This window comes from Triturus cristatus, chromosome 2_2 (assembly GCF_964204655.1).
Source record: "Triturus cristatus chromosome 2_2, aTriCri1.1, whole genome shotgun sequence".
Lineage (NCBI taxonomy): Eukaryota > Metazoa > Chordata > Amphibia > Caudata > Salamandridae > Triturus > Triturus cristatus.
The window spans coordinates 70765774-70781508 of NC_140582.1; the positions used below are offsets into that span (position 1 = coordinate 70765774).

At 46.6% G+C, this 15735-nt stretch overlaps 1 protein-coding gene across 1 annotated transcript in view; it reads left to right on the plus strand.

The window, feature by feature from the left end:
• LOC146861869 (uncharacterized) overlaps nucleotides 1-15735 on the plus strand; it is a 71651-nt gene that overhangs the window by 44734 nt on the left and 11182 nt on the right. The window lies entirely within an intron of this gene.

Below are 15735 nucleotides of genomic sequence, written 5' to 3' on the forward strand. Positions count from 1 at the left end.
CATGTGTTGCTGTAGATACACCTGCTCTGCATACTCCTGCCATCTAGTGTTTGACTCAGACATTTGCAACTTGTTTTTCTTCAAAGAAGTTTTTTGAATCATAAGGTATACTGATGCTGACTCCTCCCTTAATTGGCAATTGGGTATCGACTCTTTTGTTGGATTGTTGTTTTCCGCCATCAGGTCTGGATGTGAATTGACATGGCTCCGTGTTCAGCACGGACAGCACAGTTCTTTAGGCCTTTTTTTTCATCTCTTTGACCCCGGCAGCATCGCAAAACACTTCGATGACGAATGACCCAGTTCACCTCACTTCACCGTATCAGGCATCTAAAGCCCTTGGTGCTCGCCAGTTAGTGCCTAGATGAAAATGCACCTAGAGTGTTGGAAAGGACGCTTTTTCAGTATTGTCCACTGCGACATTCCAGATGGACTAATGACCACCAAGTCTGTAATCAGTGACTCTCCCCCCCCGAGCACGACTACATCAAGTATTTGGCCTGCCTTACTTTTTGGTCCAAAAAGATCCTCGGCACCAACGTGAGCACAAGTGGGGCCATCAGAGGATGCAGCACCAGGATCAAGACACTACTGATATTTCGGGAAGTAGTACGTTGAGGAAGTACAGTTAGGGTCATCGGAGCCAGAGCTCTTCCATTTGTCTCTGAACGTTGAGGCGGAATTTGCCTCAGTCTGAGGAAGAATAGCAGCAAGACCCTTGAGACGCTTATACAGCAATCAAAACGTCACACTGAGTACCGTCTCCTCTGAGGGCCACCTCAACGCAGTCAGCAGCCTCGATACAAGGGCAACCACCTCCATCGTAAAGACCAGGCCTCTTAGTGACACTCAGCTGGACCACCAGTGCCTTTGGGCCATTGATGGCGCTGAGCAAAAACTTCGGAGCTGAGACTGTCTCTGCCTTCGGGCAAGGAACCGAGCCAGCCTTCTAATCTGAAACTCCTCATAAGCCTTTGAGGCTCAAAGACCTTTCAGTAGCAGCTAAGACACCAAACTCTGTAGCAGTGCCAAAACCTATTCCAGCATTGAAAATGACCTTGAAGCCGAAAGCAAGATCAACGCCAAAACAATTCCCCACTCCAAAAGCCCAATCATCACCAAAAATAGGCTAACTCCGAGCAACCTATTCTTCAACACCTGCAGGATAAGCTTGATGCTCGGTAAAAGCGCTTGTTTATTCACCCCCCAAACAGGGAAAACCGGAACAAAGGCTCCAGCAAAGTCAACTGACACTCTGCTTAGGAAATAAAGGCTGCCATTTGAAGAGTAGGTGGATTTTGATCCTGCACCACCCCCAAAAGCAGTAAAAGTACAAGGACAGGGGCACCAGCCCCCCCTCACAATCCACTTCTATCTCCTCCTCATGTTCTCCTCCACGTTTACTTTCTCCACCTCCACCTCTTCTGCCTGCTTCTCCTCTTCCTCCATCATCATCACATCTTTTGATACCTCCTCTTCATGGTCTCTAGAGGGAACACCTCGATCTTCACATGGGGAAGGAGGCCTGAGTTACCTTTTAGACTATTGAGCCTGGCTTTAAAGAGGACTCTTGGCTATGCCACAGCTTCCTACCATGTGGTCATCCAGAGGACAGCCACCTGACACAAGGCGGGTATGCACGTCATCAAGGAAGAATATTACTTCCTTGCTGAGATTCTATGTAGGAAACAGCACGGTCCAATTCCTTCTTATGTTAAAGCGAATGCTAAAAACAATCAGCAGAGACCACGGGTTGACAAAAAATGTAAAAACTCCCCAAATTATCCACGTACATTCAGGGACAGTTACCACCTGGCGCATTAGTTGCCCAGCCGCGCAAGCGTGCAAATGCCCAGGGTACAGGAGCCCTCCCCCCCAAGGGGAGGGGGGGGAGTGCAAAAAGATAGATGCGACAGGGAAGAGGGTGACTGTACAAGCAGCTACACACCTTAGAAAGGGTAAAATAATTTCCAGCACCACTATCCGCTGTTTCATGGATGCTGCTGACACTACGCCAATGGGTATTCATGCTAGTGTCCTAATTGGAAGTCAAACTTGGAATTGTGGTGTCGGCTTTAAGCCAAAAGGTTAACAACATTTACTCAACCTGCTGTTTCATGGCGAACACCTCTTTGGACCCCAAGTTGATGTAAAAAAGATACAGACATGCGAAGGCCATAGGTGGTCTTCAAACAGCTACTCCAGGGGGCTCCTTTCAGAAACATCAAAATAGGGCAAGCAGTAAAGCCACCTTCCCAGACACCCCCTCATTATACCAAAAGCAACACCAGAGTTACCATCAGCAGTCTCCAAGGGAATACTCTAGAGGGGCCTATAGAAACACCAGCAACAGGGGCAGAGGCAAAGGAGGCTGTGTGAAAAGAGCCTCCACTAACAAACACTGACTCCCCTCGCCTTCCCCCAATCATCTAACACCTGTTGGGGGTAGGTTTCAAGATTTCGGAGTGCTTCTTCAAAAGGGAACAATTGACCCTTTCCCCCCACGATCAGTGGGGCAAGGCAGTTTACTCACTTTAAATCCTCATCCCCAAAATGGACAGTTTACTCAGACCCATCATGGAACTCAAACAATTCAACAGATAAAGCCTCTCAATACTTTTTCACATGGTAACGCTACAAGTTGTAATACCGCTGATCCAGCAAGGAGACTACATGGCAGTGTTGGATCTCAAGGATCTATTTCCATATCATGATTCATCCCACCCATCACCACTAACTGCGGTTCGGGGTAAGTGGCAGGCATTACCAATTCAAGCTACTTCGTTTCGGTGTCACCACTGCCCCAAGGGTGTTCTCCAAGTGCCGATGGTGGTCACTGCCCACCTAAGGAGAGGGAGGATTCATGTATTTCCGTACCTCGACGACTGGCTGATCAAGAGCTCAAGCTATCAACTGTGCCTACAGCACACACAGCAGTGTCTAATTTGAGACGGTGGTTACCGGTGCTCATCACCGGCACTTAATTGTCAACACGGGCGCTTGTGACACTCTGAAACAAGGTGGCACTGTCTGGCTAATTTAGAGATGACCACAAAAGGTAATTATTCATTCAATATACATTAAACATGACTATTGCCTGCCGCTCAAGCCATTCTTATAGCCTAATTTGTCACACTTGTAGCAGTGTGATGGTTAGTAGTTGTGTTGCTACTGTCATTGGCAGCACTGCCAGGGGCAATGCGTGGCTCAAGCTGCAGTGGCCTCCTGACGTGAGCCATGGCACTTATTTGTTTACAAATTATGCACTGACACACAGGCAACCACTGCTCCACAAATTGAGCTTTACCATTTATGTAGTCAAATCCCACTTACAACCACTCCAGATCCAACATTTTCTCGGAGCGGTTCTAAACTCAATCACCAGCAGAGCTTATCCCAGGCCACAAAGAGTTGCAGACTTTGGCAAAGTTATCTTTTTTAAACCACAACATCACCTTACTGTAAAAACTTTAATGCGTCTTTTAGACATGATGGCTTCATGTATCACATTTGGTCCCTATGCTCTGCTTCACATGCTTCCCCTGCAACAGTGTCTACCAGCACAATGATCACAAGTCCAGGGTGACATAGAGGTTCTAATGTTGGTAACGGTCAGGGCCCATTGCTCTCTGCAGTGGTGGAACAGCACCAATCTGTAGTGGGCCAGGCCTTTTCTGGACTTATTCCGCAGATCATCATTACCATGGATGCCTCTCAAGCCAGGTGGAGAGCTCACCTCAATCACAACACAGTTCAGGACTTATAGACTTTGAGACCAGTAAGCCTACCATATCAACTAAGAGAGCTTCTGGCGATCTAACTTGCTCTCAGAGCCTTCCTACCGTGTATTCGCAAGAAAGTAGTCTTCATCAGGACCGACAAAATGAGGGTCATGTACTACCTCCAGAAGCAGGGGGGCAGCCCATGAGCTTCCTCCCTGTCTACTGGACCAGTCGATTTGGCATTGGGTGATTCACCACCATATCCACCTGTTGGCAGAATACTTACTGGGGGTGGACAAATTTGTGGAACTCTCAAGCAGGATACATCAACAAGTCCATGAGTGGGAACTCTACCAGCAGTTCCTACAACGGTACTTCAACAGCTGGGACACTGGACGTGGATCTCTTTGCCACTCCCAAGAACGCAAAATGCCCAAGCTTCCCCTCCAGGGATCTACACCCACGGTCCCTGGGCAATGTCTATGTATCAGTTGGTCAGGAATATTTGCCCATGTTTTTCCACCTCTCTCGCTCCTTCCACAAGTGATGCAGAAGGTGCAGCAAGCTTCACAAACCTTTATACTATTGGCCCCGCTGGGCAAGACAGTCCTGGTATTCTCCCCTATTGGAAATTGAGAAGCAGCCAGACGCTTTACTTTTGACGGATACGTGACTTACTGAGTCTTCGTCACCGAATATCCTAGATGCTGTCCCGCAAGGCTATGGTATATTAAGACGGGACTGTCCACTAAAAAGGGGAGGAGGGATAGCACTAATTTATAAACTGGCACTGAAGTGTGCCATCCAGGCCACAATCCTTGCAAATCGCGAGGCCATTTCATTCTCTCTCTCACCCTAGCAGTAGAATGCGACCTAACAGGTTATTTAATTCACCGCCCTCTGGGGCCAACGGCACAGCAGTAAATGGTGCCCCCAACTCTTCTTTGTGATGGGCACTTCGTATTGCAGGGGTAGGGGACCAGGCAGGCACTCTGCCACCATACAGCCCCCGCCATCCACCGTGGCCAACATCAAATATGCACCCCGTGGGGGGAGGAAGAGAAGAAAGGAGAAAGGGGGGTCGACTAGGCCAATTAAGGTTCAGCCCTCCAGGAGGGACGATGTAGGGGGGCAGCAAGAAGGGGGGGCCTCTCCCCCATCTCAGCAGCTCCAATGCAGTACGCAACGCTGGCGTTCCAAGTTTCATGTCCTCCCCCCCCCCCCCCCTCTCCCAGATTCGCCACTCCGGGCAGAACCTATTCTCCCCTGCCGCCAGCAACAATCACGGCTCCCGACGCCACGGGTTATGTGCTCTGTAGGAACAGATTCCCTGCGACCTCCACGCTGTCATACACATGCTCTACTCCGTGGGGGGTTCTCAGGAGTGGAGGCGGTGTTGTATACGGTAGTTCCCCCAGGGCCGGCTTCATGCGGTCTCTTCAGGGGCCTACATAGTGTGTTGGGTGCATTCCATTCCTAGGCCCCCTTCAGACCCCACCTCTCGTCACACTCCACCCAGTCACGGTCCAGTGTCTCTACCAGCTGGTAAAAGATAGGGGGGCATAGTCCAGGCACAACAGGTTCCATATACCCCAAGGTGTGAAACAGGTGGACGGGGGGGGCCTCACCTCTCGTCATGGCCAGATCTGTCACTGGCAGCCGCCATCTTTGAGCCTTCAGGCCGCTTCTCCACAGGCCATGACTCAACAGGCAGTTTCTGTGGTCCTCATGGAGCAGCGAGATATACCCCAGACCTCGCCCTCAACCCCGCCAGGCATGATTCCCAACAGTACGCAGTTTCCCCGGGGCAAGGCCCGTGTGTCCTCCTGTTGGCAGTGCCTTGACAGGACTCACGCCTGCAAGTGCACTCAGCGGTGGAAGCATCGAACTCGCCCCAATTGAAATCTACATTAGGATCAAGGCCATCGTACCTTTTCTTCCTACACTTTCACATCATACTAACACTGGGTCTAGGCCAATATTGAGATTTTAGACATCTGACTACATAAATTACAGAAAAAGAGAAAATGGAAAACTTTAACTTGTGTGGATTTTATTAAAATTACTGTTCGCGAGCCTTGAAGAAGTCCCGTTGGGACGAAACGCGTCGGCTATGAACTGGCTATGAATTGTATGCTGTAATTTTAAATGAAAAATCTGAACTACCAAATAAAGAGAAACTCATCTTCAAGACTTCGAAGTTTATCGTGAATCTTTGGGGATACATTACACATCTGTTTGTTTATTGATTGTGACGAATAATTTTGTCCGTTATATCTGTATTTAAGTTGCGTGCTGAGCCACTGCTGTCTTGCGCATTTTTTGGGTGACACCAAATATTAGGGGCGCATGAAGGTCACGTCCCTGGCTTCTTGCACCACATCTTTGCTTATTTATAACACTGTATCACACTTTCTTGATTGGTGCAGTTTTCTCGAGTGCCCTGATCTTCTTATCTCTTCCATATGATTCCCAACAGTACGCAGTTTCCCCGGGGCAAGGCCCGTGTGTCCTCCTCAGGGGCCGCTGCACCGCACGAGGGAACGCGACTCGCGGGCCGCAGCCCGGCCATCAGGACCCACCACTCGCCGCACTCCTCTCAGACATGGTCCCATGCCTCAACCAGCTGTCGCGGGAACAGATTGGCCACAGTCCAGACACCGCAAGCTCCACACCCCGGGGCGTGCACCAGGCAGGCGTAGGAATCTCACGGCTCATCTTGGCTGGGATCGATGCCAGCAGCTACAAACTTTAGACTCACAGACCGCCTTCTCAAAGGTGGCAGCTCTGCAAGTAGCCTTTGTAGTCAGCATGAGGCAGCAAGACTCACTCCAGTTTGTGCCCCCAGCACTGCCAGGCACAGTTCACTGAATTTGGGGGGCCGAGGCCCCCCAGGGCAGCAGGATTCAGGCAAGAGGTCTTAGGCCAGGATGGATCTCCTCAACACTACGTCTAGCCCTCCATCTTGCTGGCTATGCCCCCCTCCCCATCACTCTTGATCACGAGACAAGGGGCAAGGATGTCACCATGCCATTTGGTCTCACTTCCGTTCCACAGTAGAGTCTATTCCAAACCTGGCCCTGATGCACCCTGACTTTCAGGATCCTTCAGCGATGTTGCAGCAGATCGAATCCTTTAAGGAAGCCATGCTCCATATTTTTGGCATGCTTCGGCCCCCTCTGGGGCATCTTCTGGCTCCAAGAGTTCGCAAGGGCCTCCAGCTGTGCTACCACCGTGGATCTGTCCTCGGCACCATCAGTGACCCCCAAACCCACTCCGGGTTCTGTGCTGGGTTTGGTGCCGACTTCGTTTTCGGCACCAAAAACTCTGTGCCAGTCCCTCCGATGTGAACACCATCACCGATGGTTCCGGTGCCAGAGGAGGATCTGCAAGTTTTGTGGTGTTCAACTCTGAGCTGAATTCATGCCCGATTCCCGACGTTGCACAACCAAATACTCAATCCTTCAGACAATACCGTTACAGCGCTGCCGCAGACACTGCAACAACTTTTTGTCTTGACTCAGACTAGAGTCGGCCTTATCGAGATGATAATGGGGTTGATGGGGACGAGTTTACCTATTCTGTTACAATGAAACTGGCATGTGGACCTGTAAGAGGTTAGTGGACTTGGATACCCTACCAGATGCTAGGTTGGGCCCCCCAACCCCCACGGACCAGCAACTTAGGAAGGTGCATCTTTTACCATGGGATATCCTAGAGCTGCTGAAGCTTTGGACTTGCTCCTCCCCACTATGGAGGTAAAAACTAATGTCCTTACTGAGGTCTTTCAGCCAGGCCAGGCACCAACCAAATCTCTTCTACCCTTAACCGAGGCCCTAACTGACTCGCTATTGGGCACTTGGGCAAATCATGTTCTGTCCTCAGGTCAGATGCAAAGTCCCACCTAGCCATAAACCAGGTTCAAACAGCCTTGATTTTTTAACTCCGTATCCAAGCCCTGAGAGTGTGGTGGTGTAGGCATCCACAGCAGAGTGAATCCTAATGCCTTACCGAATACTCCTCCAGACATATGGAGAAGTTTGGGAAAGAATGTTTTCATCAGCTAGCCTTGCCTTGAGGTCGACCAGTGCTGGCTGTCTCCAGGTATTTTACACCATGCATTCCGGGACATGGTTGATGAGATCTTGCTGGTTTCCTTGGCCCAAGCCATTCGGAATGGCTGTGTTGTGGCCAAGTTTGCTTACCGATCAGGCCTAGACACCACTTGTAAGTAGAGCCGACCCACTGCATGGACCTTGGACCTTTCAGCACCAGTTCTGCAATCTCCCCAACAGTTTCACCCTTTTCAGGGATATGTCACACAACAGGACTCCCAGCCCTTTTCTGATGACTGGGGCATTGCCTCAGTCTCCCGCCCCTCCGACAACAACCTCAAAACCTCTTTTGTACTCCCTTGGTGACATACAACCACCTTGTAGGAGGCTCGATACGCCACATCCTTCCAGGGTGGTAAAACTTCTCATCCGACAAATGAGGCCTTTAAATCATCCAGCAGGCCTACGCCCCACCATTCCTTTTCAACCTGCAGCACGTTCCACCTATATCACAGCAGTTTTTGGATGACCCTCTGTCTGTTTCATGTCAAGAGTTGCAGGCTCTTTTGGCTAGATGAACCATAGAGATGGTACCGGCCTCAAAAGTAGGGATTGGATGTTATTTCCACTACTTCCTTGTGCTTAAGGATGGAGGCCTAAGTCCTATTGTGGCTCTTTACCCTCGAAATGCCTTCTCAGGTTCTGTGTGCCCTGGATCTAGGTGACTGGTTGGTGGCATTGGACCTGCAGCATGCACATTTTCATGTGCCTCTCCTGCACTATCACAAGCACTAACTACAATTCACAGTAGGCCTGGGCATTTTCAGTGTGCCGTTCTCGCCTTTGGCCTTATCAGTGCTCCTCAGGTGTTCACAAATGTGATGGCAGTGGTGGAACACATCTTTGGAGGTCAGGCATACCAGTCTTCCTGACTTCAGCAACTTGCTGTGAAAGGTGGGCTCACCGCTGTCAGTCAAAGATCACCTCCAGATGACGCTGAATCTTTTGACATCCCTGGGGTGCACTATTAACGTGCCGAAGTCACACCTGACTCCTTCGCAGAGGCTCCCATTCATCAAAGTCATTATGAATACGAAGCAGTTCTGGGCTTTCCATCAGAAGCAGAGTCCAGAACATTAAGACTATGATCCCAATGTTTCAGCCTCTGCCCTGGAGAGAGTGTGGCTGTGAGCCTTCTGGCCTCCTGCATGCCGCTCGTTGACTATGCCAGATAGTGCATGCAGACTTTGTAGTGGCACCGGAAGTCTCAGTGGGCTCAGCACCAGCGTAACCTGTTGGATTCCATTCAGGTTCTAGAGGAGACTGCAAGAGATCTACTGATGTGGCTGCTCAACAGCAATTTACCAGTGCCAGACTCCTTTCTCTACCCCACTCAGAGTTCTGGTCATACCTTCCCTTTTCCATGAGGGGAGGTGTAGCCCTGCCCCAAAGCCTATACATATTTTAAGGATGCTAGACATTCAGAAAGCTTGACAGCATAATCATTAGCCTAACATGGCCAGTAGATTAGGTTTGGACTGATTGAAACCTGGCTAGGTAGAGGCGGGGAACTACAAGTACCTGCAACTGAAAGCTAATGTATGTATGTATGTATGTATGTATGTATGTATGTATGTATGTATGTATACGGTATTTCTATAGTGCAAACCTAGTCAAAGATCAGCAGCAGAGTTCTGTACATCGTCAAAGACCAACATACAGTAACGAGTAAGAGAAGAGGAAGCACCGTAGAAGATGGTTAATGCATTGTGATGATGAGTTCTTTAAAGAAGTGATTCTTCAACTGTTTCCTAAATTGGAACAGTGTTGGGGTGGTCCTGATGGACAGGGGGCTGTTGTTCCATTTCCTGGGTACATAGATGGAAAAGGCCTGCTGTCTTGTGCTTTGCAGTCCGTTGATGTGCTGGTTGTGGGTGTGTTGAGATCCACTGTAGATTATGGGCTTGTATGCAAAATAAACGGTGGTGCTGGTTGTGATAACTTTGTAAACGATGCAGCTGGTTTTGAAGATGGTGCTGGCCGGTAAGGGCAGCCATAGAGCTCCATCAGGATGGGGGTGAAGTGAACATATTTCTTTAAGCCCTGGCTGAGGCGTGCTGCAGTATGTAGGATGCCACTAAGGGGGAGGGGGGGCTAGTGTGGAATCTGAGAGGCCGTGGAAAAGGGCATTACCACCATCCAGATGCAAGAATACAAGGGCTTGAACAGAAGTTCTTAAGTAACTTTTTGGAAGAAGGGTATGACTTTCTTTAGAAGAGAGAGCTGGTACCAGGCCATCTTTGTGTTTTTAGCAGTGTATTCCTTGAGGGTGAGGTTTGTGTCCAGGGCGAACCCAAGTGACTTGGCATTCGGTAAAAGTTGGGGTTTGAAGCCTTCAAGGTTCATGTCATTGAGCTAGGTTTTTCCAGAGTACGAGACGCATGGTGGGACTTTGACTTTAGAGGGATCTTTCCCCCAACCACATCTTTTCAACCGAACTGGGGTAGAGGAGCCACTGCAGAACTACATGCAATAGACTGTCTGGACTGGATCGGGTTAAATTGGGACATCTGAAGTCATATAATAGAATTATCGCTGGAGACGGGTGTGTCCACCTGTACTGTGCTATTAAACCCATAACATTTCCTACCACGGACGTATATGGCTATTTCTTAATATAGTTGATGGTTCTCCTTATTTTCGTGACTGGAGTACCCGATTGTGTGAACACTTGTTGTCTCCTGTGTTCCATACCAACTGACCAAAATATTCCGAGTCCTAAATTCTTTTTTGGTGATACGGTAAAGCACTGAATCCTAGGAAGATAGCTTGAACGATCGGCTTTATTTCCATGATAGTCTGTATCTTCTAACAACTTTGACGCAACAAATATTATTGACGAAGCCTCAACAATAATTGTCAAATTCTTTGTCTACTTAAATGAATGTATCTGGCTTTTTTGAATATACCATCAGCGCCCTGAGGAAGGATGGTACATGGGATTCCGAAACACGCTTCGGCGCAATTGTGGTGTTTAAATTTTGTCTATGATGTTTATAACTGTGATGTATTGTCTCTGTTAAATTGTTTTTGTTTTGATAATGGTATTTTTTTGTTATTTTGTTGTCATTTCTTCTTGTGGATGTGATGTGTATGTATATTATTTTTTGTTGTTGAGACATATACCTGGATTAAGTAGACTGCTTTGTCTATGCTTGGGACTCCTCTGTATCAGATGAAGGGTGGAGTCATATGAAATTTAATGTATATGTATTTATTGAAAAGTTATTGGATATTAACTGATTGAAATAGATGAATATTTTTGAAAATAAAACCGAATAACGTTATAGAAAGGTGTTATTCCTTTTGTGAGACAGTTCTGATGTGAATATTTTTTAAGGGTTTTTTTGCTGTTTATTTTATTGAGCTAGGTTTGTACTGTATCTTTTCAGTGTTTTTGTCAAATAACAGGAATTCGTTCTTAGTTGGGTTGAGCTTCAGGTAGGCAACGAACATCTACGTCTGGATGATGTGCTACAGTGTTTGAGTCATTGGATGTCTAAAGCAGAGGAGACTTTCAAGTAGAGTTGTGTTTCATTGGCATATTGGTATAGGTTGAAGATGACAGTTGACAGAATAGAGCTTTGGTGGACTCCACAGGTGATAGGGATCTTTTGTGACTTGGATGTGCCCATGTGAACAGACTGGTGTTGGTTGGAAGGTAGGAGAAGAACCAATAAAGAACATTACTACATTGCTGGACAATCCCATTAGAGACTCCAGGGGGTCTATGAAGGTGGAATGGTCAACTGTCAAAGGCAGCTGAGAGGTCCAGCAATATCACATGGCAAGGGCCATCTTCATCTGTTGTCAGGGGGGAATTGTCTACGATGTGTAATGTAGCAGTTTCCATGCCGCAGCATGATCTGAAGCCAGACTGGAAGTTGTGCAGGAGATGGTTAGGATGGATATTGTCTTGGAGTTGAACAGTCTGCTTTTTCAATGATCTTGCCTATAAATGGTAGGTGAGTGCTAGGCCGGCAGTTGGTGAGGTCACCAGGGTGTAGTGGGGGATCTGGCCTGTCTTGAGAGCTTCTGGAAAGAGGTTTTGAGTGAAAGAGGCATTGACAATGTTAAGTAGGATTAACAAAGCATTTTAGAGAGGGCTTTGATGAAGAATGATGGTAAGACATCATCTTTATAAGAAGTGGCTATGAGTGAGTCGAGTATGTCAGTGAGATCTTGGAGAAATATGTATTTGAAGGCTGACCGTTGCATGATTCTACGAGATGGGGTGGGTGTAAGAATTGGTGATGTATTGTATTGTATTGCAATTGCATTTATATAGCGCATACTACCCTTGACGAGGCGTCGAAGCGCTTTTTCGGAGAGTAGCACGCTACTCCGGAACCCATAAAGGATTAGTGTTGAATTAGTATAGTGAAAAATGAAAGTAATTTGAGTGGTTGATAGGTTAGTCAGTTATTTGGATTGAGAAGGATAGCGGAGGGATAGAGGAGGGAAAAAGGCTTGCATTTATATAGCGCTTGTTACCCCTAATAAGGTGTTGAAGCACTTTCTTGGCGAGTAGCACGTTACTCCGAAACCCATAAGGATTATTGGTGAAATAGTATAATGAAATATGAAAGTAATTTGAATGGTGGATATGAATCAGTTATTTTGATTGAGAAGGATAGCTGAGGGACAGACGAGGGAAAAAGGTTTACATTTATATAGCGCTTGTTACCCCGATGGTGTGTTGAAGCGCTTTTTTCAGCAAGTAGCATTCTACTCCGGAACCCATAGGGATTATTGGTGAATTAGTATAATGAAATATGAAAGTAATTTGAGTGGTGGTTATTAATCAGTTATTTGGATTGAGAAGGATAGCGGAGGGATAGACGAGGGAAAAAGGTTTGCCTTTATATAGCGCTTGTTATCCTGATGGGGTGTTGAAGCGCTTTTTTGGACAGTAACACGCTACTACGGAACCCATTAAAAGATTATTGTTGAATTAGTATAATAAAATATGAAAGTCATTTGAGTGCTGGTTATGTTAGTCAGTTATTTGGATTGAGAAGAGTAGCAGAGGGATAGAAGAGGGACAGAGGTTTGTATATATATATATATATATATATCGCGTGTTACCCCTGAGGCTACTTGCCGTAAAAGCGCAACAACACCTCGTTGATGTGCTTTTTCCGTGAGTAGCACGCTACTCCGGAACCCATAAAGGATTTGGTGGTGAATTAGTATAGTGAAATATGAAATTTGAGAAGTTAGTCTGTTATTTTGTTTGTAAAGGATAGTGGAGGGATAGAAGAGTGAAGGATTTAGACTTTTTTTTTTGGGAGCTCATAGCAGTAGTGGGAGGCTTGGGATGAGTAAAAAGGGATGTGGAGGGGAAGAGTCAGAGGGAAGAGTTTATAAAGGCTTGTTTTGGGGATCAGTATAGTAAAAGAGGTGTCAGATGGTGCAAGGAGGAGAAGAGTAGTGGAGAGTCTAGAAAGGGCTATTTTGGGGATCATAGTAGTGGTATGTGCTGTCGGGCCTTCTGTTTTTTTTCATAGAAGAAGTGGTTGATTGCATTGCACTTCTCTGTGGAGGGAGGATTAGGTGGGCCCAGCAGGGCATTGATGCAGTGCTTGATTGTTTTGAATATCCTTATGCTTCCATTGGTGGCTTCTTTGATGGTGTTGCTATTGTACTTTGGCTGATGTGATGAGCTGTCTGTGTGTTGAGCTGAGGGACTTCATTATCAAGAGGTTATCTGGAGTTCTGTCATTCTTCCATTTTCTTTCAGGTCTGCAGATGAATTGTTTATTGTCAGTAAGGTATTTAGGATACCAGGGTGCTGACGGCTTTGGCTTGCACTTGCTGTTGTGATCTGGGCTTGGATGTTCGCATAGCTTTCCAAAAACATTGTTGAAGTTGTTTAGAAGAGTGTTGGTCTCAGAAGTGAAGTTGAGAGATGAGTTCAAGTTAGGTTGTCTATAGAGAGGTCTTTGAAGGATTTCAGGGTTTGGTCTTCTCTTTTATCTTGACCTTGGTTTTCTGGTATGACGTCAAAGTGCTCAGTCCATTCCAGGGGTATGAATGGTTTGCATTGGATTGGTGGTGAAGTTTAGAAGAAAAGGTTGAGGATGTGTCCTGTGCAATCTGGTGGATGTGTTGCATGCTGTACCAAGGTGAGTGTATAGATGAGGTTGAAGAGGGTGTCTTTGTGTGTTTCTTTAGCTTGTGTTTCCTGGGAGGATGAAGTCATCCAAGTGGGTGGTGTATACATGTTGGATAAATGAGGTGGTGAGGAAATCTGAGTATTCATCAAAAGAAGTGATTGTTCAGTACGTGAGGCCCATAGATGAGATGGATGTTGGAGGTCTGAATTGCAAAGAGTGAGAAATGGCATGTCAGACGCTCCATGGAGTTGAGTGTTACTTGCTTGCCTTGGGTGGCGGACCAGGAGGAGTTAGGAATGACAGAGGGCTCCTACCTTCTTGTGTGCACAGTCCACACAATGGATGCTGTAGCTTGCGGGAAGAAGGATGTCTAGGATGTGCGAAGATAAAGTGTGAACTATGTTTCTGTGATGAAGAAGGCTGTCAAGCATGTGATAGGTTATGAGATCTGTTATGTCTGGTGCTGTGAGTAATAGTACTGCATAAGCGAGCGTTCATGAGCATGAGTGGGAATGTCTTTTCTGTAGTTTGAGGGTATTTGAGAGTTAGTGAGATGTGCACAAGGTTAGGCTTATTTTTTGTGTGAATGTATTGTGAGTGTCTGGGTCATCTACATTTGGGTGTGATTGTGAGAAGTGGCAGTATGGGGTACTGCTTGAAGCACATGATTTTATCCTACCTTGTATGTTTTTGTGGAACAGGCTAAACCATTGACTGTGTCTGCCATATGCTGGGAATGCCTGGGCGATAGGACGCCCTGGGGAGTTTACTGAAGTTGGGAGAAGGCAGAAAGTGATGTCACTTCTTGTGTAGAGGGATGATGGGAACTCCAGTGATGTATTTTGTGTGCAGATGGATGATTGGAAATGCAGTGGTGTCACTTCCTGTGCAGATGGATGATGGAAAAGTAAGTATTCTTGCTTGGACTCCTCTTTTAAAGGTGTTTTTCGGCAAGAAACCAGTGATGTCAGTTCCTGTGCAGATGGATGATGGGATATACAGTGGTGTGATTTTATGTGCAGATAGATGATTGTAAAATAAGTTCTCTCTGCTTGGCTTCTTCTTTTAAAGACGGTTGTGGTGGGAATCCATTTATGTCACTTTTTGTGCAGATGGATGATGGGAAATACACTGGTGTCCCTTCCTGTATAGATGTGATGGGGAATATTGACATCCCATCTCCAGTTTGGGCAGGCTAGTCCATAGAGGAGTCTGGTATTGACAAAACATAACTACATATGCAAAAAGGTATGAAGAACTTTTTTTATGAAGAAGATGTATATTAAGCAGAAGGAGGTACTGGAGAGTGTAGGGAGGAGATACTCAGTGTAGTCCAGGCCAGTGACAATGAGAAGTCACAGGGAAGCAAAGACATTCTGGTTGAATTATCAAGGCATCTTGAAGAGATTCTGCTGGTAAACATGCTTGTGGTTGGTCCTTGGGGAGGTATTTGCCAATTAACTATTTCCGGAATCTACATGGGAGGCAAGAATCTCCACCGGATCACAAAGCATATCGTCTGTTGTTCAGTGGACTATAAGGTAGTCTGGAAGATACTTGCAAACAAACCGATACACATAGATACAGAAGTGGCCCTTGTGAATCAGTATGGACTTGTGCCAAAACAGAAGATTTACTCTTACCTTACAACAGCTATCTTATGTAATGATGGAAATAGAGGGCAACAATGAAGAACTTGGCAAGATTTCATTAGACATGGAGAACGTGTTTGACCGTATTGTATGGAATTGTCTCCTCTAAGTGATACACTGTACAAAC